This window comes from Lithobates pipiens, unplaced genomic scaffold (genome assembly GCF_037356315.1).
Source record: "Lithobates pipiens isolate NorthernLeopardFrog02 unplaced genomic scaffold, aLitPip1_a1.2 Scaffold_13, whole genome shotgun sequence".
Taxonomy (NCBI): domain Eukaryota; kingdom Metazoa; phylum Chordata; class Amphibia; order Anura; family Ranidae; genus Lithobates; species Lithobates pipiens.
In genome coordinates, this window is record NW_027507718.1 from 206,282,110 (window position 1) to 206,305,551 (window position 23,442).

The following is a 23,442-nucleotide window of genomic DNA, read 5'->3' on the forward strand; positions in this document are numbered from 1 at the left end:
GTCCGTCGGAACAGCATACAGGCGAGCGATTTTCCCGTTAGTAATTGGTTCAGTCGGAAATATTTAGAACATGTTCTATTTCTAGATCCGTCAGAAAAGTCAGATGAGGCATACACAATCGGAATATACGACGAAAAGCTTCCCTCTGACTTTTTCTGTCGGACATTCCGCTCATGTGTATGCGGCATTAGAGCTCTTAATTGAGACAAGTATACACTATAGAGGGAAATGCTTTGCTGTACACACTATAGAGGTATATGCTTTGCTGTACACACTATAGAGGTATATACTTTGCTGTACACACTATAGATGGATATGCTTTGCTGTACACACTATATATGGATATGCTTTGCTGTACACACTATAGAGGGATATGCTTTGCTGTACACACTATAGAGGGATATGCTTTGCTGTACACACTATAGAGGGATATGCTTTGATGTACACACTATAGAGGGATATGCTTTGCTGTACACACTATAGAGGGATATGCTTTGCTGTACACACTATAGAGGGATATGCTTTGCTGTACACACTATAGAGGGATATGCTTTGATGTACACACTATAGAGGGATATGCTTTGCTGTACACACTATAGAGGGATATGCTTTGATGTACACACTATAGAGGGATATGCTTTGCTGTACACACTATAGAGGGATATGCTTTGCTGTACACACTATAGAGGGATATGCTTTGCTGTACACACTATAGATGGATATGCTTTGCTGTACACACTATAGATGGAAATGCTTTGCTGTACACACTATAGATGGAAATGCTTTGCTGTACACACTATAGAGGGATATGCTTTGCTGTACACACTATAGATGGATATGCTTTGCTGTACACACTATAGATGGAAATGCTTTGCTGTACACACTATAGATGGAAATGCTTTGCTGTACACACTATAGAGGGATATGCTTTGCTGTACACACTATAGATGGAAATGCTTTGCTGTACACACTATAGATGGAAATGCTTTGCTGTACACACCATAGAGGGATATGCTTTGCTGTACACACTATAGTGGGATATGCTTTGCTGTACACACTATAGTGGAATATGCTTTGCTGTACACACTATAAAGGGATATGCTTTGTTAAAATTTCATGTCTGAGGTTTATAACCACTTTAAGACATAGGAAAAATATTCTTCAGAGGCCAGCAATGGCAGCTCCATACTTTCCCTATGACAGTGTCACTTTAAAATCTAGAATAACAGGAAGTAAAATAGAGACATACAGCATAGACTAGGCATTAAAAAGTGAAGGAAAAGCTTGTGGGGATTGTGCTAAAGCCCAAATAATTTTCAAAATCAATTTTGCATCCCTTATTCAAAACCTTGACTTGTTTTTCCTTGGCAGACTGTTCAGACAAGGATAAGACTAAAGAACGTCATGTCAGCACAAAAACCCCAGAGGATTTCCATCTGCAGGGAACTTAGCTTTGGAACATTATATTCTTTACGACATTAATTTTCATGGCCTTTTTACCGTAAATATTTCTAACAAGCAGCTCGGTCATTTGTAAAATGGTAAAACACATGTTTGCAGTTCAGTTATGGCATCTTGCTTGAAGCAATATAAGCTGAATCGTACAGACAGGTTTGGCGAATATAAAAAAAAACTTATTTGGAGCGCATATTTTATTTTCTAATCTGCCTCCCCGCTGACTAGTGGGTTTTCGGTTTTGACACCTCAGTCAGCTGAAATGCTGGGCAAGGTACTGCTACACAGCTGCAAAAGTGCCTTTGTAGTCTTACTCTTCTTCACAACCTTCCCGGATCTCCGAGGTGTGCGTGCGAGATAAAATAAATCTTTATAAAATGCAGCTTGTGTGCAATCTGATTTTTAACATGAGTGGTTTGGCAGCTAAATTGTGTGACCTTGAATGCAGCAAATATTGTTGTGGCCTGTGCAGATCCCGAATAAAGCTGTGTATAGATTGCTGCACAGGAGATATGGCGGCAGTATGTTCTCTCCAATGACTTTGTTTCCAATTCTTCAGCAGCATATTTCACTCTGTTAGGACAGTGTACTCTAGAATGATAAATTGTGTATGAAACACGTCATGTTCACTTTCATCCAGTGTAAAAGATTAAATATACATAAAACCGAAAAAAAAAAAAAAAAATTGACGTTATTTTGTATTCAGGGTATGTGGTACGCTGCCGCTTTCCTTCTAAACATCAGAGCACAGCTTTCACGTTCTGGAGAAGATATATAGTCTCAGCAGATTCAAGTCTGATATTTTCCTGGAAGATTTAACAAAAAGAATACAGAAAAGTGCTGTAGATTGTATGCGGCTCTGCTTTGCAGTCTGGTGATCCAGAAACATCATAGAGATCAAATGTTCTCCATGAATGTTACATAGCTATATCAAGTTCAGTTATAGTTCAAAAGTACAGTGCTTTGTATAAGTATTCACATTCTTGGGTACAAAATACAGTAACTATTTAACCACAGAAGATTTACCCACCTTTATGACCAGGCCATTTTTTGCGTGTTACTTTAACTGACAATGGCGCATTCGTGCGACACTGTACCCAAATAAAATTTATGTCCTTTTTTTCCCCACAAATAAAGCTTTTTTTTTGGTGGTATTTTATCACCTATGCATTTTTTATTTGTTACGCTATAAACAAAAAAGAAAGTAGCAGCAACAAGATGAGCTATGAGTAAGCGCTGTTTGTAGCGTGAAACGCGTCTGAAACCTTGTTCCATTTTTTTTTGTTCCCCTTTGCTGTGATGTGTTGTTCAATGGAGTTTTGCACTTGCATTTGAAGAAATAAAGGCACCTAATTTTTACTCAACCCGGATTGCGGCTATCCAGAGTTTTGTTCTGCTTCTATACAAGCAGCAACAAGATGATTGGGATTATAACGGTGCCCAAGATTGAAAAAAATAAATTTTGTATAAAAATAGAAAGGTTATTCATAAAATAACAACATATATTGGATTCAATAAAAAACCTGAGTATGATACAAATCTCATTCAATCAATGGTGTCCATGTATAGGAGGTTATCAGTACTCGGTGTTATATCCCAACATGTTTCGCCAACATTGGCTTCTTCAGGAGTTTTCTAAGGACATCCAATTCTCTTAAAGCTCCATAGAGACATCAAGGAGGTCACCAAGCAAATCCACAAGTTTGGAGGGGAGCTCTTCGTGATCACAGGAGTTACATAGGGACCAGGCTACGGGGATATAATAGGCAAAATGACTTCCAAAATCACATAAAGTGCTGGACTTAGGCAATATATGTGTGATTTATGGGCTAACATAGCCACCACTATACTTACAAGACTCTGATATAGACACAGATTAGTGCAGGGGTGCCAGCAACTAGCTGCAATCATGCATACATGGTGCTGGCATAAAATTACAACTCTGATTGCAGCACAAAATCATAATGATCGCCCCTGTTTTCCATGCTGGCAGCGGTGGCGCTCCAGAAACGGAAGTGTCAGATCATGTACTAGATAAGTAAGTCATACAGGGGGCAAGTGGTTAAATGAACCTTTCAGTAACTTTACAAGTCGCAATATACTGAAACATATGTGGCTTCTCAGCCGGGCATGCACTGCGCACAGCCGGGCATGCACTGCGCACTGATTGCAGAAAGGAAGGGGGGAGAGGTTAACTTGCTTCCGGCGCCATGGTGCGCCGGGAAGAAGTGGGAGCTGGAACCCTCTAAAATTGGGGTTTCCACTCCCCCCTCAAAAAATGACATGCCAAATGTAGCATGTCAGGGGGTCACCTTCCCGCTTTAAGGTAGTCCTCGCATGACTATAAAGAGTTTCTGCAGTTTCTGTAGACTAATTGCTTGCATGGAAAAACATTGTTATTGTTTGTTGTCAAGCAGAACTTAACCCAAGAAGGGGGGAAGTTTCGATTAAGTATGCTTCCCCTTTCCTCTGCGATATGTGGCATGTCATTTTTTTGGGGGGGGGGGGGGGGGCAGATACCTAGTTTTGATAGGTGCCTGCTTTCACTTCCGCTCGGAGCAACCATCCTAATGAATCAGTGTCCTTTGGTCGTAATTTATAGAAGGTTGAACACAATGAACCTTGGACATGTTAGGCATTGTGCACTGCTCCGATAAGTAAAGAATGAACCAGAGAATTAAAACATACCATTTCATGTTTGCTTTTACTTCAAACTGCCATCCTAATAATGTAAAAGATTGTGTATTTTATTTATTATAGCTACTTATATAGCACTGTTGCTTTACGTATATATATTGCACATTTACATCAGTCGCCCTCGAGCTTACAACCTACAATCTCTAAGTCATATACTAGGTCCAAACTACCTATCAGCTTGTTTTTTGGTGTGTGGGAGAAAACCCTTGCAGGTACAGGGAGAACATGCAAACTCCATACAGGTGGCGCCGTGGTTGGGATTCAAACCAACGACCTGAGTGCTGCCAGGTGGAAGTGTAAGCCAACAAGTCCTGAAATTATTACATTTGTTAGTCCTCATTGGCCTGACATAGCCTTGTGACTTCATTGTGTCGCTTTGCAACACAGCAAAGACAACTCTAAAGGGATCTTACTATTATTGTGCTTTGTTATTTTAGACTGGGTTGCCTAGCAAATCCAGAGCATCTATATTAGTGACTAAATTATTAATTCAGTGCAACATCAACACTGTTCTTATTTCTTAGGGCGCAACACTCAGATAGATCATTCCAGACATAAAATGGTTTGGTTTTAGAGAAAGATTTTCTACCCTTCAAGCTCATTCCGCTTCAGTTAAGCTGCCAAGAATATGTCAAGATTATGCACGTGAACTTTATGTATTTCACTGTGTAAACTTATCCTTTCAGATTTTTTTTTTTTTTTTACTTTCCCACTCATGTTTGCATGCTTCAGCAAGCTTTGCTCAGTTTTATGTATGTAAATAATCTTTTGTAAGTCGAATTCATACCCAACTGGTTTATCCTTGTTAGCATTTGGTGAAGGGAAATAAATGACACTGTCTAGGAAAAGCCTAAGGCTGGCCATAGATGGCTCGAATTTCAGCCAATTCAGTATTTGAGCTGTGGGTAGCTATTATCGGGCAAACAATAGTTTTATCTTACTAGATGTAGTAATGGAAAGGCAGTGCCAGTGTATTCAGGCAGGTGCCTGTATACAACAGCCGGCAGTGGAAATTTTGAATCCAAACTGTTAGCTTGGACGGGTGAATCGATTGTCTTGCTTAGCTTCCAAGCTGAATGGAAGAAAATCAAGCGATGTATGGCTTCCTTTACTTGCACCATTTAGAGCCATAGAACTATTTCCATTACTGCAGACAAATGTACATTTTTCAAGATTGGAGATGGTGTGCTGCAGGTTCATGTTGGTTGATCATTTCTTTAAGTGACTTTCAGGTGACTTTAAAGATAGCAAAGATCTGTACGGCTTTAGCAGTAGAAAATCCTGTGATTGCTCTGCACAGCCTGCCATTTCCCTTGAGGTAACTGAAGGATTTATCTACAGTTGTTCAGTTAGCCCAGGCAATATACCTCTGTATATTACAAGTACAAACCTGTAAATGTCTTATGACAATTGCATGGTGCTGCTGGTATAAATGTTCAGCTGTCACATACCTGGTTGAAGGCCACAGTGACAAGAGGACTTCCCTTACAGCTTTTGGCCAAATACCCCTGAGTATTGAGACAGGTGTGCAAGGCCTGCATGGGTGTTGGGGATCCAGTTGGTTGGTAGACACCTGTAGAGATGGTCAGTAGAATCGGTGTCCAGTCAGTAGACAGGAGTCTTAGAGATACCCCAGGGGGCACCATAGCTGACTGGGTGTATGTAGTGGAGACTATGCAACAGTAGAAGCACCGCTGTCCGTGAACCAAGCTAGGGTCATGTACAGGTAAGCAACCAGGATGAGACATGTGGCCTGGAGCCAGGGGTAAGTGGTACAGCAGGATACAGAAGAGAGATCAGGAGCTAGGCCAAGGTCATACACAGAGGATCAGATGGAAGTGAGCTCCTAACATCTAGCCAAGGTTACGTTTAGGAGTCAGGCAGAAAGGAGAGAGGTCCAGGAACAAGCCGATTTGGTAACAAGTAATCAAATAGTACAGAAATAAGGAACATAGAAATAAGGATCACAGATAGCTGAAGATCATCCAGGGACTACCAGTCATATCTCCTTTCCTTAAATAAGGTGATTGGCACCAGTTCTGGGAATGTGTGAAACGGTGAGTCGATGCACACGAATGTTCACATGATGTGCTTAAACGCATGTCTACATGAGTTACTGGCAGGAATTTTTAGTCTGTGTATTGGAACATCCACACCTCTGCTCCAGGCTAGCATCCTGACAGCAGCTTTAGAGCCCCACCTTGAATCGGAAAATAATGTGTCTGGCCAACCTGCCCAAATCTTGAGGGTTCATTCAGCGTTTATGCATTGCATTATAAAGTGTTAAGGTTTTCTAAGTGTTAAGGATTAGGCAATCCATTCATTTTGAATGGCTTAGTAGCGCAACTTAAAGAAGTTGTAAACCTCCAAAAAAAAAATCCCCCTCAAAAAAAAACTTGCAGGACAAAGGCATAATGAGCTAGTATGCATCACATATTAGTTCATCATGAAATACCCTGAATCGGCGCCAGCACAGGGCCGCCATCTTTCCGGTAGTTACTTCAGGGTTCACGGGCTCCGGCGCTGTGATTGGCCAGAGCCGCGATGACATCACTGCACGGGCCCTGAAGAAACGGCATGAGCGGGCTGTTCCTTCAATGTGCATGCGCGATGGTGTCGGCGACATCGTATATAGTAAATATCTCTTAAGCGGTGAAAGTAAAAGACTTCCTCTTTAACACACTAAAAACTCACCTGAGAGATTGTTGGTTGTGGTGTTCTGCAGTGGATTTCCCCAATGTAAATACTTAAAGCAGTCCCTGATGTACAGAGTTACATAGTTAGTCAGGTTGAAAAAAGACACATGTTCATCTAGTTCAACCAATAAAAATAACAAAATAATACAATCCCATATACCCAATCCTATACCCACAGTTGATGTGAGGGGGGGGCACAATGTAAGGGGGACTCTGATGGGGATTAGTATGTAAAGGGGACTCTGATGTTAAGGGAAAACTGATGGGGACCCTGATGTAAAAGAAATTCCAATTGGGACCATGTTGTAAGGTGAGGGGTCTGATTTTAGGGGACTCTGGTGAAGATGTTTTGTATTTTTTTTTTTATATTTGTAAAATATACAATGTGGCCCTCATACTGAAAAAGTTTGGGGAACACTGCTCTATACAGAACTGGTAATCTTGTTTTATTTAAATTTTCCAGGTGATCTATTATTATATTTATTGTTATTTCTACTTTCAATTACATTTGCTCTCAAAACTGCATACTGCATTTTATGCTTTAAAAATAAAATAAAAATCATTTTAGTTTGCCCTGCTAATATAGTGAAAATCAAACTGGGATATATATATATATATATATATATATATATATATATATATATATATATATATATATACACCTGTTATTGTGTGATTATAATTGGCTTCATGTGATCTTGCCAAGTGATATTTGTGGACTGTGCTTATTTGAAATGCACAGACTACATCTACTTTCAAATAGCTGTTTTTAACTAATCACACATGCTATCTCTTTGTCGATTATATTCTGGCAGCTTGCCACAATGAAATGGTAATATGCTTTCTTCATTGCCTAAAATGTAATTAGAAAAAGCTTTATAACACATTTTCAATAGCACACAGCTTTCTAATGAGCCACAAGAAGCCAGTTCATTTGCCACACTAAAAACAATTCCTGAGTTTGTCATAGTGATTATGTACATATTGGTCACTGTAGTGTGCGTTTGTTATGGCAGATAAAGGTGTCGTTTATTTATGTACTCCATGTAACCATGAGCAAAAGTGCTCGGTGTTTGAACATTTCACCATAAAACATACACTGGCTATCCATAGAAAGCTAACATATTATAGGACACGTTATATAATTTACCCCAGTTAGGGTCTATTCATGCCAAGTCCATTGGGCTGTGTTGCTCAACACAGGCCCAATGCAATGATATGCTTAAATCTATTGTTCTCAATAGTTTTTGTTCACAACAGTAGGTTGCACTAGTGTGTGCTTTTGGAAAATGTAACATGTTGATTCTAGACGCAGCAAAATGCACTTCAACATGTTTGAGACGGATTGCAGTCTGCTGAAATCCACATTAACGTGGTCCTAAACCTTAGACATATGAACAAAGCATATCTTTCTATAGTGTGTACTTGCCTCAATTAGGAGCACAAAGTCTAATTTCTGTCTGCTGCCTCATTCCTCTGCTGCCTGCATGAATTATTTCTGATAAGTTTTCCTGACACCAAGAGAAAAAAGGTAGATTACAAGGGAGGGAGCTGCAGCACACAACCTGATTAACAGCCTCAGCTTTGTTCCTGTGTGTTGTGTGTAGGGTATGTGTCCCTTCCCCCCAATCAGCTCTCATATCTCTCCTCATTCAGCTCTACAGGGTGTAACTTCATCTCCCCACCTCTTGCTTTCTGAAATCTCAGAGAAGCTGTATAAAGTCTGTACTTTGAACAGATGTAGAGTAGAGAAAACTGCAGATAAACAGGTACAACATATGTAGGAGGATTTTTTACATCTCTGTGTCTCACCCGAGGCCAGTCACTTCACTGTGTATACTGTATGTAAGGGTTTACAACTACTTAAAGGAAAGAATAGTACTTTTGCTCTTGCTTTTAGAGCTGCATTATTCCGGAGAAAATGACAATCACATTCTTTTTGCTTAGAATAAAGATCACGATTCTCTCTCAATTTTTGCAGCATAACATCATCTTTCACATTATACAAAAAAATTGGGCTAACTTTACTGTTTATTTATTTTTAATTAATTGAAGTGTATTTTTTCCCCAAAAATTGCGTTTGAAAGACCGTGACATAAAATAGTGCAACGTCCACCATTTTATTCTCTAGGGTCTCTGTTAAAAAATATATATATGTTTGGGGGTTCTAAGTAATTTTCTAGCAAAAAATACTGATTTTAACATGTAAGCAACAAGTGTCAAAAAAGGTTTGATCTAAAAAGAAACACAAGATACTTTCTATCTCTACTCTTCTCTATCTCTCAACACTAAGGAATGTTGATAAACATTTGTCGGCTTTTTTTTTGACAGCTCTGCTCTGCATTGTTTACATGTAATTGCGGAAATGGCTGATTAGCATCATGATGGGGGTTCAATCGAGATCGCGATTTTTTAACGATTAACGCTCTATTTGCTTTAATAAAAAAACCTGCACATCAATGCATCGTGTTAAAAATGCACATCAGTGCATTGTAATGTTTTATAAAATGGATATGAATGCATGTCAACACAAGTGCAATATAACACGTCAAAAAAGCTAAATGCAATGGACCTGGTTTTAATCCAGCCTGAATGTGTATCCAGGAACAATGGAAGATGCTAAATTGTTTCTATCTATAAACAAACGAATGAGTGGTTTGGTCTTGAGAGCTATTTATTCTACCCACTAGTTTCAGTATTCAATAAATCACTTGATTACACAAAACCATCTAGTTTTGAAAAGTTGAAACAGACAAGAATGATGACATTTAGCTTCAACTTGTTTCTGCTTATATTTTAAAATTGCTGGATGACAATTTTACATTGCAGCACCGCACCTGCGATCTAAGCGTTTTTGTTGAGGTGTGTCCCCATTGTGCTCAATAGGCAAATATTGGCGCCTGTCAAACTCTACACTCCAAGCTAAAAATGCAGCAAAGCATTGCAACTGTGTTATGTGTACAGTCCTAACTATATGTGGCATCACGGAATTGGGCTTTCTTCTGTGGTGCCCCATATACTGTATGTGTACCAGGAACCAGGAGGACCCTCAATTACACAGTCACTGTGATAGCCAATCGCAGTAATCAGTGGAACCCTCCCCAGTACTGTTTCTCTTCTACAAGGAGAAACATTTCTTAGGAAAAAAAAAATGAGAGATAGGATAGCTTGATCAGGGAATGATGTTCGCATTAGGGTCAGTGTTAGTGTCAGTTAGTATAAAGCCTGGTACATGCTATTAGGTATTAGAGTTTAGGAGGAGATCCTATACTAACAATCCAATGTTACTACAGTGATCTTCCCACTGAGCTATTGTGTTCTGACAGGGGGACTGCCGCCCCACCAGAACACACCAGCCAGCACTCTCAGCCATCAGTAGACCCTTTTCGGTCATGCCCCTTCGACAGAAGCCAGACGTTCGGGTTGCTTCTGTTGGACCGGCTGCCGTACACAAGGACCGAATGGTTACTATTGAACCAGCCGATATCGCCCAATATTCTGCCCGTGTGTATGAGGCCTTGGTGTCAGTGTGTTTAGTTAGGATAAAAACCAGAAAAATGCAAAGTATTGTTTTTGGGCCCTGATACTACAAGCACTAAACGTGAACGTCTGGAGTTGGGAATTTATTTTGAGCTGTTGTTTGGTGAAGGGTAGTGGTGCTCAGTGGTAGTGGTTGATAATGGTGGTTGGTGGTTTGTGATGGTGGTGAGCTGGTGGTTGGTGGAGGGTAATGGTGGTGAGCGGTGGTGATTTATAATGCTGGTTGGTGGTGGGTAATGGTGGTGAGCTGTGGTGATTGATAATGGTGGTTGGTGGTGGGTAATGGTGGTGAGCGGTGGTGATTGATAATGGTGGTTGGTGGTGGGTAATGGTGGTGAGCGGTGGTGATTGATAATGGTGGTTGGTGGTGGGTAATGGTGGTGAGTGGTGGTGATTGATAATGGTGGTTGGTGGTGGGTAATGGTGGTGAGCGGTGGTGATTGATAATGGTGGTTGGTGGTGGGTAATGGTGGTGAGCGGTGGTGATTGATAATGGTGGTTGGTGGTGGGTAATGGTGGTGAGCGGTGGTGATTGATAATGGTGGTTGGTGGTGGGTAATGGTGGTGAGTGGTGGTGATTGATAATGGTGGTTGGTGGTGGGTAATGGTGGTGAGCGGTGGTGATTGATAATGGTGGTTGGTGGTGGGTAATGGTGGTGAGCGGTGGTGATTGATAATGGTGGTTGGTGGTGGGTAATGGTGGTGAGCGGTGGTGATTGATAATGGTGGTTGGTGGTGGGTAATGGTGGTGAGCGGTGGTGATTGATAATGGTGGTTGGTGGTGGGTAATGGTGGTGAGGGGTGGTGGTTGATGGTTGTCGTGGTGGTGATTGATGGTGGTTGTGGTGGTGGTGACTTTGAACTTTGATGTAATTAGAATATATTTAGTTCATTTAGACAGAAAGTTCAATTGGGCTTTAAGAATGAGTTCCAAGTATTGTTTAAGTCTTAGCTTTACTTTAGGCTTCACCTTCTCATAACCTGTCCTCATATAAAAATACGTCCTTTGCATGACAAAACAGCCATAGAATAATGACCCCCTACAGTTTACATCAATTCTAAAGAACAATTTATATCCTGAAGTAAATTAACGACTTTCCTTCCTAACCAGCTCTTTCTACTCATTTGTCTTCATGTGGCCTACATGGTTAAGTTCCCAACCCTGGAGCAGCTCAGAAAGTTTTTCTGTGTCATGACACTTGCAGTAAAATGTTCACAATGTTTATTGAAGTGACACATCTTTCATTTACAGTCATCGGCACTGACAGCTTTGAAGTTTTAACATTTGGGACATCACAGTTCAAATCACTGGAACTAAGAAAAAAAATCCCTCTTGTAAAAACAATGACACGGCAAATTTTTTAACTTTAGTTTTTTTCCCCCTCTTTTAAGATATTTGAAGAAAAGTGGTTTAAAGTGTTTAAAGAATGACACGTTTTGGTGCCAAGTTTTAAAGGAAGCCTTTTATGAGCGATAAACGGAGGTTACCATTGTTGACCTTTTCTGCTGACAGTGCTAATTGCATAGTTTTTATTCTCTGGCTTCGATATTCTAATGTTGACCATACACAGCTTGAATTTTGGCTGATTCCTGCGGAATGTGCGATTCGAGCTCTGGGTGGCCCTGGCAGCAACACACAGCTTGAAAAATTTCAATATGAAAATTGAAGGAGCAGAAGAAACAATTCTTGGGGCAAACAGTGACTGCAGTCAAACAGATGCAGTCACTGGTCAGTCATGGCTGTCAGAATACATAAACCGCAAAGGGAGGTTCTCCATCCATGCTGTTTAGCCCCCGTGGGGTTATACTAGAGAACATGCATTGCTAGCTTAAACTGGTTGTAAACCTCAGACGTGAAAAAGGAATAAAGCACCTCCCACTATAGGCTGTACTAATCTGAATCCAAAGCACCCAGTCTGGTTCTTCTTCAATCTCTCCTCTCTCTGCTATCTGCATGTCTCCCTCCTAATAGATGAAGCTGACACCTCAGCCTCCCAGGTGACATCCTGCCCCCCCCCCCCCCCTCCACCACACAGCTCTATGTTTCTCTGAGCCTGTAAAGTGGGGATGTCACTTTCCTCCAATCAGCTCTCAGATTACGCTCAGCTCTGTGCTCTAGCTCAGCAGTGTGTATGACGCCAGATTCCCAACTCCCTTCTTTCTGCTGCTTAGAAGACTACTTTGATCTGGGTGTTGTGACAGCTCTGCAGGGCACATGGCTGCAGATAAACAGGTACAACGTATCTTATCTAGGAGGATTTGTTTCAGCTTTGTATATCACCCGAGGCTAATTACTTCAGGGGGTATAGATAAGGGTTTACATTCACTTTAGGTTGCTAAACAGATAAGAAAAGTCATAAAAAGTATTTTCTAGTCATAAAAAGTCTTTTTATTTCTCCCAAGTCAATGATGCAAAGAAGTGTAGCAAAAAGGCTGGCATGACTGGTAGACAACTAGCATTTTCAGGAGTGGCCACTGGCCAGTAATATTAGTTTTTCGCGTATCTCGTGCCAAGGAGGCAGGAAATTGTGCCAGGGAAATGACTAGTCAAATTTTCTAGCAAGTTCAAGAGCACATTGCAAGTAAACAGAAAATGATTTATGGAGAAGAAAAGCATTTACAGCAGATCTTCAGTCATTTTTTTTTACCTTTCTATCTATTTAATCTTCTGCCCTTGTTGTTTTAACTTTGGATAGTAAAACATTTTTTTTCTGCCAGTAAATACCTTATACAGTCCACTTCTTGTTTCTTAACTGGTAATTAGCCTAGGATTATGACATCATGCACAGGTCTCTCTTTCACTCTTGGGAGAGTTTGCCAGGAAGGGATGGGGGATGAGTCATAAGAGGGCCAATGAGAGCTGCAGAGCTGGAGGTGTGTGTCTGTGTAAATCCAGGAAGTGAACAGACAGCAGCTTCAGCTGCCCACAGTTAAAATGGCTGCAGCCAGACTCAGTGGAGGGAGATTTCTGCAGCATATTTGGGAACTACAGAATCACAGTATATATACAACAATATGCAAAGTGGTTGGAGGGAAGCTTCAGAATGGCAAAGATGTTTTCTATTGCAAATTATGTGAGCAGACTGCAGTTCCTCTTGAAATACTTAATTTTCTTGTGCTTATACCTGCATTTTTTAAGTTGTTGACAGGGTCTATTTAAAAGGGCCCTTTTTACATCGTTGTTCCCTATTGTACCTCTAAAGCCAGACAGATACAGTCGATACTTTAGGTTTTCTTGTGAGTGCGTACCAAAACGTGATGTTGTGCAAACTAAATCAATGAAATTGACTACAGAGAATTTTACATCTATGTTGGAGAGATGAAGAATGCAAGGGCTTGAGTAGTTCAGCAAAATACAACTGGACAGGGCTGATACCACTGAATCCACTTTTTTAAAAAATTTAATTGGCACTAACTTACACTTTAAAACAGCTTTAGCTCAGCTTCCTTGATAAGAACACAGCTGCTTCCTGAGCTGCTTTCTGGCTGTAACCCTGGACCCGCTGGACAAAAATCGCTTGCCCATCAATGCAGCAGTACCCTTCACTCTGCCATTATAGCAACATTTAAAAGGGTTATGTTTCATGGTTGCAGAGACGCCGACCAGATGCGTTTGAGACTGACCTGTGCCCTTGCTATCAGCAGCTGTAATAGAGATGGATGGGTTATTTCAAGGGGAAAGTGGCACATTCCATAGTGGTAGAATTGTTAGCTTACAGGAACAAGGGAGATCGGGTCAAGTAGGTGATAGATGGGCTTTGATAAAATGTGCAAGAAGAGCAGAGTGTAAAGATTATTTTTGCACAGGCCAAATACTTAAAGTTTAAAATTCCTGTATGGCTTAATCAGCTATTGGAGTTTAACTATTTGAGGTTCATTCCAGTTTTTCTACTAAATGACTGTTATTGGACTGTTTACAGTCTGCTTAGTAAAGCAGAAATGGTGTTGAGATGTCTTTATTCCCACTAAAGAAAATATGAATGAATGCATTTACCTAAAATATATTTTGCATGATACGAAAATCCTTCTAGAAATACTATATTAAAGTGGAGCTCCACCTAAAACACAAAGCTCCTCTTGTTAATACCCCCCCCCCCCCTTTCCAATGCCACATTTGGCACTTTTTGGGGGGGGAAGGGGGAGTGGATTCCTGGTTTTGACAGGTACTAACTGCCACTTATGCCACCTAGACACGACTGGGCTTTCCGACAGACAAGGTCCGACGGTCTTCCCGACTGACTTTTCAGCGGAGTTCCGACAGACTTCCGAATGAACGGACTTGGCCACACACGAACAGACTAAGTCTGTTCGAAAGTCTGTTCCTGTTGAACGTGATGACATAAGACGGGACTAGAAAAGGAAGTTCAATAGCCAATAGCTTCCCTTGCGTTGTATTTGGTCCATTGGACCAGCATACAGACAAATGGCTTTCTCAAAAGGAATTGAGTCCATCGGATGGATTGGAAACATGTTCTATTTCTAGGTCTGTCTGATTTTTAAAATGAAAAACGATAGGATTAGACACACACGATCGGATTGTCTGTTGGACCTAGTCTGCCGGTCGTGTGTATGCGGCATTACATGTAAAATCACTGAGGCAATGTATGAATATGTCTGGACCCTCCTCCTTCCCCCCGCTGTCGCAAGTCCCAGAAGATGGCGGGATCATTCAGAAAGGGCAGCGCAACTCGTGCATGCACAGTAGGAAACCATCTGTGAAGTCTGAAGGCTTCACTGCCAGTTTCCCTTAGTGAAGATGCCGGCACCAGAAGCCGATTGAAAAATATATATATATATATATTATGTATATAATGTGTACGAGTTGTGTAGGTGGTTGAGGAGCATCATAAATAAATGTCTTTACACTTTTGCCAGTTACAAGAAAATTATATGTTTATTAGCAAGTTTATAACATGTAGCCAATGGGGTTGATTTACTAAAACTGGAGAGTGCAAAATCTGGTGCAGCTGTGTATAGCCAATCAGCTTCTAACTTCAGCTTGTTCAGTTAACCACTTGCCACCTGGCCTCATTTACTGCGGCAGGGTGGCACAGGTAGGCTGGATCAAGTGTAAGTGATCCATCCAAGGGGAGAGCAACATGCAGCTCCTGTGACTGCTTTGTTCACTGGACACAGCAGACTGCGGATGCCGAAACCTGGCCACTATGAGCAGCCAGGGGATCATGTGATCGCTATTCGTTCACATGATCACAATGTCTGTCAATAAAGCTGTTATGAATGAATTGAATTCATAACAGCTGTGATTCTTATAGTGATGCTCTGATTGGAACACAGCTATCACGTGGTACCTGGGCCAATTACAGCACCCTGTACCATGTGATAGCTGTGGGCCATTCACAGCACACAAGAGTAAATCACAGCTGTTAGTGTAACTCATTCATGACAGTTAAAAAAATTGCTGTTACAGTGATTGTCACTGTAACAGCAATAAAAGTTTAAGGCCCCATATATCAGTTTTTCTGCTGAGTTTTTCCTTCAAAGTTACCAAAACTATATAATATGAGGTCAAACCTTTGGAGTTTCAATTTGTATGCAATCAGGCAGGCCCGTGAACTACATGGTTTTGGTAAATCTGAAGGAAAAAATCAGTAGAAAATCTGATAGTGTGTATGGGGCATAAGAAAAAAAATAATTCTGATTACCCCCTAGAGTAGTACAGTGCCACTATGGTATGTAAAAAAAATGGTAAAAAAAAAAAAAAGTAAAAAAATGTAATAAAAATTATTTAATTGAACATACTTTCACCAGTTAGTATCCCTGATCACTGCCACACCAGTCATGTGATGACGCTGTCCTGCACTGGAGGCAGTAAAAAATTGGACTGATTGGTTTTCAGATATGTAGAATATAATTTGTAGATGCTAAAACTTTTACACAAATCATTTAATTATAGCTTATTGGGATTTTTTTATTTATTTTTACCAAAAACATGTAGCAGAATATATTTTCGACTAAATGTATGAAGAAATTAGATTTTATTGGTTTTACTGGATGTTTATAACGGAAAGTAGAAAGTATCTTTAAAAAAATAAAAATAAAAATTCCAGTCTTTTTTCATTTATCTAGCAAAATAATAAATAAAAAACCCAGTGGTAATCAAATACCACCCAAAGAAAGCTCAATTTGTGTAAAAAAAAAAAAAATGATATAACATTTCATTTGCATGCAGTGTTGCATGCAGTTGCCAGTTAAAGTAGCGCAGTGATGAATATTTTGCAGGCAGTAAAGTCTCAGCAACACTGCATTGGTTTTTCCTCTAAAGAAAAATATCAGAACTTTGTAAAACATATTACACAGTCACATTATTAGTGTTTTAAATTTAATAGCTAAATAAAGTATTCTTGAAAATGAATGCAGAGATTCAAAGCATTTATGAGTATTTCATTCTGAGCAAAGTACATGCAAAGTTGAATGCATGAATATGAAAACGCTCTACCAAATTGATGAATGTAGGAGTTTACCCTGGGATATTCGCAACTGATGCACATCAGATAAATATTGAGATTTTATATACACACACCAGTTTAAAATGTCTGACGCCACTCAAGTGTGCAATTTAACAACGTTCTTCCCCAAAAAATTTTGCAAATGGTGACATTAAAAGGCTTTGAAGCTACTTTTTTTTTTTTTGTAGATATTTGAAGCTTCTTTTGATTTATTAACTCATAAGATATATGATACCTAAGTGCTTGTGGTTCCACTATGAAATGAAATGTAAGACTCTACTTCCTTTTAGTTTTATCCATGACAACATTATTAAAGAGAACACCTTTCAAGCTTTTAAGCAGTATTATGGTTAAATGTTTATGTTGCGTGTGGTTTGAACTAGTCACATTGTAAGAAGCCACTGAGTGGAACTCTAACTAGTTCTTGATTGGTTCCTAACTATGAGGTTACATGTTAGTGTTCCTCTTTTCTAAGTGCTCATTAAAGGAGAAGTATAGCCAAAGCTTTTTTTTTTTTTTTTAATGGATCACAGGAGTTTAGTTCGTTCTGCACACCTGTGACCCATTTTCAGCCGACAGCAGGATAAAATCCGCTGTCGGTAGATGTCACAGTCCAGGCTCTGAAAAGATCCAGACCATATGGTCGGACCTGCCACTGGACCAAATACCTGGACCGGCCACTGAGAGTCTGAGCCAACTGCTCCCGCCCCCTCCACAGCCCGTCATGCCAGTGAGCTCTGGAGGTGCAGAACAGAGAGCCGCTGACTGACAGTCACCAGCTCTCTGCAGCCTGAAGACCAAATGCTGAGAGATCAGCTGTGTTTGATCGCTCAGTTCTCTTTCACAGGTGAGAATAGTTTATTCTTTTTTACCTATACCCATACTTTCATTTTAAGAATGCAATAGATGCTCTCTTTCTGAGGCTACTGCAAATTATCGTGCCATTATATCTCAATCTTGACATTTTAGATCCTCCTACTGATTCTGAACAGATATACATTTATAACAAAAATACTGGTCTCTCTTAAGGTATCTGCTCCCCCCTCCCTGTCACCCTCCCCCCCTGTCACACTGCTCCCCCCACCCTCCCTGAACACTGAACCCCCACACACACTGCTCTCCCTCCCTGTCTCACTGCTCCCCCCACCTTGTCACACTCCTCCCCTTGTCACACTGCTCCCCCACACACACTGTTTCCCCCTCCCTTTCACACTGCTCCCCCCGACACACTGCTCCCCCCACCCTGTCACACTCCTCCCCCCACCCTGTCACACCCCCCCTTGTCACACTGCTCCCCCCACACACTGTTCCCCCCTCCCTGTCACACTGCTCCCCCCGATACACCTTTCCCCCCTCCATCACATTCCCTCCCTATTCCCTCCCTATCACACTGCTCCCCCCACCCTCTCTCTCACACTGATCCTCCCTCTCTGTGACACTGATCCTCCCACGCACAGCCCCCCCCCCCCCCTGTCACACTGCCCCCCCTCCTACACACACTGCAATGATGGGCACAGTGAGGCTGCATTATCACACATTTTGATGATTTTTTGTTAGTATAGCATACAGGTTAAATTATTTTGTTACGTCTGTTCTATATTTGTTTGTTTAATGCATGTGAATTTTGGAGGTGCCCTGGTGGACTGGCACTTTACAATAAATGTTGCACTTTATTTATTAAAAAATGGGTACGTATAGATATATCTATATTTATATGTATGTATATATATATATATATATATATATATATATATATATATATATATATATATATATGTATGTATGTATATATAGCTTGGGTAAGTTCTCACACTTTTTTTTTTTTCCCAGGACTTGACCCCTGGCAGCAGATAATCGGCAGATTGTAGAACAACAGGCAGTGTGCACAGGAGAGGATTGCCAGAAGGTACTACATCAGGCATATACAGTTGTGTGAAACATTATGTATACTCCATGGAAACTGTGATTTTTTTTTTTTGTAACATATTTGAACAGGCAAACATTAGATCTTTTTCTAACAGTGCCTACATATGAAAGTGATATACTTGAATACCAACACAAAAAAAATTTGCCTTTTTTAATCGTTTATTCAACAAAAATATCATTAAATGTAATAGCGTATTCAGGAAAAAGTAAATACACCCTTGGCATCAAAAGCTGGTATTGTTCCCTTTAGCAGAAATGACTTGCAGATATTTTGTATAACTGTCCACAAGTCTTGGGCATTGACAAAAAATGTTGGCCACTTATCCATGCAACATTTCTTAAGTTGCAAGATTTTTGTCTGTTTCATTGTATGAACTGCCCATTTCAAAATCAAAAAAGTTTAAATCTGAATCAAACCAGGGCTTTGACAAAGGCAATCCTTAACCCACTATTTCTTCTTATGGGCTATTCCTTGGTGAATTTGCTAGTGTCCTTTATCAAGTTAAACCTCATTTCCAGTTCATGTTCAGCTTTTGGACACCCTTTTTCTCAGATTCTCATCAAGCACATTTTGATATGTAGACTGCATAGTTGAGTCGATGACCGCGAGCTGCCCAGTCCCTGAAGAAACAAAGCAACCCCAAACCGTAGCATTTCCATCACCATGCTCCAGGTGATATGAGTTTTTCTCCTGAAAGTCTTTGTTTGCAGTAAACTCATCTACTGTCACTGTGACAAACAACTCTGTCTTTGATTGATCAGTCTTCAGCAGGTTGTTCCAGAAGGTCTGGACTTTGCCTATATTAGTGTTTCTCAAATTTTTTTAGTAAATGTTATGCCGCGTACACACGATCAAACTCGAGTCCGCCGGACAATCCGCCCGTGTGTGGGCTCCAGCTGACTTTTTTTACCCAAAAGTCAGGCGGACTTAGAAAGTAGTTTTGACTCAAAATTTGTCCGCCGGACTCGCAGAAAGCCGGGCTCCTCCGCTAGTAAAAGAGCTAGCAGAAGATAGCGGAGGAGCCCGGCTTTCTTCTTTGCCGCCACCCGGGGGGTCTTCTTCCCGACTTCGGGGGTCTTGTCCCCCTCTTCGGTTCTTCTTGCCAGGCCTCAGCTCCTTCTTCCAGCTCTTTTACTGCCGGTGGCCTGGTCTTCTGTCGCCGCTATTGCCGCTGTCTTCGCCGCCTTCTGTTCTTCTCTTCTTCTCTTGAGATGTTGACTCGTCGCTGTCTCTGGTCGTAATGACAGGGACGTGTTGCCTTAACAGGTGAATGAGTAGGGGTACATTGTACCCCATACTCATTCACATAGGGTGGGGGGCCGGTATCCGGAGGCCCCCTTATTAAAGGGGGCTCCCAGATTCCGATAAGCCTTCCGCCCGCAGACCCCGACAACTAACGGCCAGGGTTGTCGGGAAGAGGCCCTTGTCCTCATCAACATGCGGCCCTCCTTCCCCAAAGCACCCCCCATGTTGAGGGCATGCAGCCTGGTACAGCTCAGGAGGGGGAGCGCTCGCTCGTCCCCACCCCCTTTCCTGACTGGCCGGGTTGCGTGCTCGGATAAGGGTCTGATATGGACCCAGGGAGGGACCCCCACGCCGTTTTTTCGGCGTAGGGTTTCCCCTTTAAGTCCATACCAGGTAACGGGGCCAGCAACGTGTCAATCTCGCCGCCGAAGGCGGCGACATTGACTTCCTTCGCTAGTTCCGGCTACCTGGAGCCACACTCAAAATGAATGGACTTTCCTCCGTGTGTGGGCAAGTCCGTTAATTTCAAAAGTACAGCGGATAGTCCGGCGGAAAAGTCCCATGTGTGGGCAGGTCCGCTCGTTCGGACAGTCCGGCGGACTTTACGGCGGTTTGTCCGCCAGACTAAGTCCGCCGGATAGTCTGATCGCGTGTACACGGCATTACTTATCACTGGGAAGTCTGGGATGATGTAACATGGAAATTAACTTTACATCATAAGCCCCCCATTACATTAGAGGTCCACCTATTGCATCAGACTGGGTGTTGTGCTCATGGTTTCAGTGGGGTACACTAACATTTTCACATGTCTGTAAGAGGAGTGCCAGAGCGTATAACAGCTGGTGGCATGTGCAAGAGAAGTGTGCCAGAGGGTATGGCAACAACCTGTGCTGGAGAGGCGTGTGGAGGGTATTACAGTGTGAAGGGTATGACAGTGGGCAGTGTATTATGAATGTTCTTCTGAATGCACTGTCAACTGTCATACCCTCCACACTTCTCTCCAGCACATGCTGTTGCCATACCCTCTAGCATTCATCTCTTGCTCATGCCACCTGCTGTCATACCCTCCGGTACTGTCTGCCCTCATGTTGTAAAGCACTGCGCAAACTGTTGGCGCAATATAAATCCTGTATAATAATAATATACCTTTCTATGGGTAATTAGTGTGTATTGCCTTCATTCCCATTACAAAATGGCTCCACTTCTCAGAGAGAACATCCAAGGTTGGTCCTCACTAATCTTAAGAGCCCTTTCACACTGCTGAGCCCATAGCTGCGTTTTACCGTCGGATTTGCAGCGCATTTCGGACGCTAGTGGGGCACTTTTACCCCCTGCTAGCGACTGAGAAAGAGTTAAAACCGCCCTCAACACACCACAATCGTGGCATTTTGCCGGCGGTAATGCAGCGCTGCCCAATTGATTTCAATGGGGAGCAGCGGTGGAGGAGCGGTAAACACACCGCTCCTTCACCGCTCCAAAGAAGCAGCTGGCAGGACTTTTCCAGCGCACCGCTACGGTGTGAAAGCCCTCGGGGCTTTCACACTGGAATGAATGGTGCAGCAGTTTGAGGGCGGATTGCAGGCGCTATTTCTAACGCTATAGCGCCTGCAAAATGCCCCCGGTGTGAAAGGGCTCTTAGCCTAGCACACGGGCCAAATATTAGGCGACATCGGCGGCTCAATAAAAACCAGGCGACATTTGGCCTGTGTGTATGGCAGACTGGCTTCTGTTGGGCCAGCAGGCTGGAAAACCAGCAACCGACTGGCTTCCGATCAGTGCTCTCAGCCAATGGGGCTGTCCCTGTGTCAGAACACAATAGCTCAGCAGGGGAGATCACTGTACTAACATCAGATTGTTAGTACAATGGCTTCGATCGCAGCTGTTTACTAGGCTTAATAACAAATTGTTAAAGATAAGTTATTTTTTTTAAATGTTGGCTCATCAAGCAAAGGAAGTATGTTTGCTAACATTGACTTATATATCTCTTCTTTCTTCTCCTATAAGAAGTTTACCCAGTCTATATCTTTTGTTTACACTATCCTGACTTCCAAACATGCAGGATGGTCTGTAGTGAGGAATCTGAAGAGAAATCTCATTTCATGGCTCTTAGCTTTGAAAATATTAAATAACTGGGTATGAAAAATGTAGGGAGCAGCTTCATTTTTTTTTAACACAAAGTTATAATTTTTTATTTTTAAATAAATACACTCCTACTAGTGCCTTTCACTGGTTGTAGAATGCCATCTACACTGAGGGCAAGTGGCAATTACAGTATATCCTTCGAGGGAAACTTTGGTTAATTTTGTTTTTATATTTTAGTATATAAACTGAAATTATATTTCATTTTTTATTTTTTGTTTAAAATACATATTTTACAAGTACATATTTGTGTGTTTTCATAATGCAGTGTTTGTAGCAAATTCTGATTTCTACTAAGGTCCCTTGCACATGGGGCCATTCAGCTGCAGTTTATCCCTCCCAGTGTTTTAGTGTGCTTGGGAGGGAACCGGTGCAACAGCCAGCATCACTGCAGGCAGTACCTGCGCCATGGATCTCTGTACCTTAACGCATAGGGCCCTAAACGCTGGTTCCACCCTGTACAGCATGCAACCCAGTCCAGCCGCAGCCTGCGTAGGGTTGCCACCTTTTCTTCAAGCCAAGCCCGAACACTTTAGCAGCGCATGGCAAATTTTTTGTAGTATAGACTATAGGATTTTAGAGACCTGGAGGAGAGTAATAATGTGCCACGCTTAGTGCGCCATGGCAAACAGTGGGTGTAGCCAATCTGCATTTATAGGTGGCAACAGATTGGTGTGTGACTATCTCGGTTATTGGGGAGCCACAGTCCAGTCTGAATAATGTATCTGGGTTTTAGGCAGACTGACAGAGAGGAGGGGTGTTCCTTCCATTTGACTTAAACTGTGCTGAGGGGCCTTAAAGTATAAGTTTATTAAAAAAAAAAAAAAAAAATACATATTTCTTAGCAGGTAAAAAAATGTGCATTTACAATTTTTTAGTAGCCTGGAAAGCATTGCACCAGCGATAAGCAGATGCCATGGTGCTGGTGCCATGCAGGACTCCTGCAGACAGTCAGTGTAAGCTGTCTGCCCGTACACTATACGGGCAGGCAGTTTCACACTGACAGGAATAATCAATGAACTACCAGTGCTGTGGTAGTTCACTGAGAACTACAAGCCAACAGCCACAAAGGATGTCAGTACTCGTAGTTCATTCATTCACAGGCACAATCTGTTCAAAAAGTGACAGCTGGTATGGGGAACTTCTCCCCGTAATTCTGTGACACAGAGGGCTTGGATCGACAAGCTGCTGCAGGAGCTGAAACATGTTACATGTCCCACCTTAGAAACGGGTGGAACATGTAACATGTTTTCGAAGATTAACCTTTCCTTTAAGG

At 41.7% G+C, this 23,442-nt stretch overlaps 1 protein-coding gene across 3 annotated transcripts in view; it reads left to right on the forward strand.

Annotated features, from left to right (window-relative positions):
- The window catches only part of TMEM150C (transmembrane protein 150C), a 283,807-nt gene that overhangs the window by 60,357 nt on the left and 200,008 nt on the right, over positions 1 to 23,442 (forward strand). For all 3 annotated transcript variants that reach the window (XM_077476159.1, XM_077476158.1, XM_077476160.1), the window contains exon 2: positions 18,686 to 18,761. The gene's annotated coding sequence lies outside the window, so the exon portion shown is untranslated. The remainder of the gene's footprint in view (positions 1 to 18,685; positions 18,762 to 23,442) is intronic.